Source organism: Papilio xuthus, unplaced genomic scaffold (assembly GCF_000836235.2).
Source record: "Papilio xuthus unplaced genomic scaffold, Pxut_1.1 DF825783.1, whole genome shotgun sequence".
Taxonomy (NCBI): Eukaryota; Metazoa; Arthropoda; class Insecta; order Lepidoptera; family Papilionidae; genus Papilio; species Papilio xuthus.
In genome coordinates, this window is record NW_013532866.1 from 901420 (window position 1) to 903902 (window position 2483).

Consider the following 2483-nt stretch of genomic DNA (forward strand, 5'->3'; position numbering starts at 1 on the left):
TTGAAGCATTAAAACGCGCTCACCACAAATAAATCCCAAGCTAGCAACAATCATATTGTGTTACACAATAAATCAAACAGATTTACGATCGCAAAGCATATACGATGTACAATCCCGACCATTGTCGGTGTACCACTTTAATAATAGCAATCAGTATAGAAAGGATGACTGAAATTACGATTAATAGATCAATCTGGATGACGACTACTCACTGTCTTTACATAAAGTGGAATAAAAATACAAGACAATGATAAAGAATCGGTAGACTGTCTAGTATGTTTTAAAACGTTAATATATTATTATGCCATTAGCGCTCAAAATCAAAGATGACATTCAAACGGCATGTAAAAACTAAATGGCGTCAGTAAGTCCTACTGTATCTATCTAAACGAGGCATAAAATGTCAGAAGACATTGTAAAAATTGCGTAGTTAATACTAAAATAGTCAGCGGAAAGTATGAGTAACTGAGTTTTTATTTAATTACTAGCAGTCACCCGAAAATCCATCTGCGTGGAATTAAAAAAAGTAAGAAGTGGTCTATGTGTTCTTCCAAACTATGGTCTATATGAAAATTTTCATCAAGATCCGTCCAGCCGTCATGGTGATACGTTCAAATAAACATCCATCCGTCTATCTAAACATTCGCATTTATAATATTAAGTAAGATAACAGTGTCATACTAAGCCTTTAATGTTTAAGAAAAGGTCTTATGTCTGTTGCGAGGTGCAGGATAATTTTTCTGTAACTGGCATACCTCGTATGGCGATGACTGTACTTGTGACGATAACAATGTACAATTGTAACATAAAGGATTGGTACATAAATGTAATTCTGTAAGAACCAAGGTTAATACAAAAATTGACTTACTATAATCTGTGTAAGACGAATCGAATGACATTCAAATCTTGAAAATCAGTCATATTTAGGTTAAGAGAGGTCACAATTAAATGGTCGTCAATAAAACATAACTTCTCTTAGTAAAAAAGTAATTCTAGTACTTCTTACTAGTATTATAGATGCGAATGTTTGGATGGATGGATGTTTATTGGATGATATCACCAAAACATCTGCATGAATCACGTCGAAATTTCGCACATATGTAAAATTAGTCTGGAAGAACACATAGGCTACTTATTAAGTTTATCTTACGTTCGCTCGGAGTCGCAGGCGACAGCTAGTTGATAATTTAATGTGCGAAATTAACAAAGATTGCTAGTATGCATATGGAAGTTCAAACTAATAAAGTTTGATGTAATATTTATGTATAAAATATGGGTCAAACTACACACATTACTAAAATACAAGTGGCTATTAAAATAGCGATTTTGATAACTTCATCTTAATATTAATAAGAGTGTAGTTGCAAGTCCTAAGTTTGAATCGCGCCATGTACATGTGTTTTTCGATTTTTTATTTACATATGTATATTTTTCTGACGTTCTTACGGCGAAGGAAAACATTGTGATGCAACCTGCACATATCATAAAGAAATTTCAAAGATATGTGTGATTTCCCGGGAGTAAAAGACGGCGACGAACCTCACTGTCACTTTCTGTCACCCGAAACGGCGAAACGTAGATTGCGAAGTTCTCTTTGGCCACGCCAAATGGAAGTCGGTAGTCACTGCCTATCCCTCTAGGTTTTAGGCGTGAATTATGTGTATTATTACAATTAAAGAAATTTTATTACTTTAACTTACATAACAAATATTTCGTAGCCCACTTTATATACGCGGACATCTACCTAAAAACCTAATTCCCCTCGTACGAAAACAACGTGTGATCAATGAAAATAGACCAAATCAAAACAGCAATCGAAGTAGACCTCAAATAACAAATAATTTACTCTCCAACAAAGTTCTAATTAGGCTGGTTGATTTAAAAAAAAATCTCTGGTTAAATCAGGTCTATGTCCCTCTATACATCGTATTGTGTAACAGGTCTTATTAAACTGGTTGGTAGTAACAGTCTCCCATCTGTTTCCTAACACTTTTATTCTTTTGTTTATTTTGAAGCCGCCATTTTGAAATTTCACAAACGGATGCACAGATTAATGATGGAGAATCTAGACTTTACGATCTTATTTTGTCTAGATTTAGTACCTTGCTCTACTTTTTAGATTAGTTTGCTAAACAGATATGACCTAAATATAAAGTTAAGTAGATTATATGAATTTCCTTCGTTTAACAATATTAAATACTAATATTTGCTTCGACCTACTTAAATAGAGCTTTTAAGCTTATAGGATAAGTAGTAAGTCAACAAAATGAACTTTGTAAAATGACGCAAGTGTCAAAAATGACGTAACTGTCAAGAGTGATGTTCGCATGGGTGTGTTCAATGCTAATTCGATTGTGATTGCACACTTATTATGACAAGGTTTCGTAAATGAATGTATGTGGGTGTATGACGAAATAACAAAGTATCATCTTAGCCTGTCTTACTAACATTAATGTGAATGTTTAGATGGATGTTTGTTAGAA

The 2483-nt window shown here is 33.5% G+C and overlaps 1 protein-coding gene across 2 annotated transcripts in view; it reads right to left on the reverse strand.

The window, feature by feature from the left end:
* Positions 1-2483, reverse strand: part of LOC106125809 (protein amalgam) — a 116668-nt gene that overhangs the window by 39371 nt on the left and 74814 nt on the right. The window lies entirely within an intron of this gene.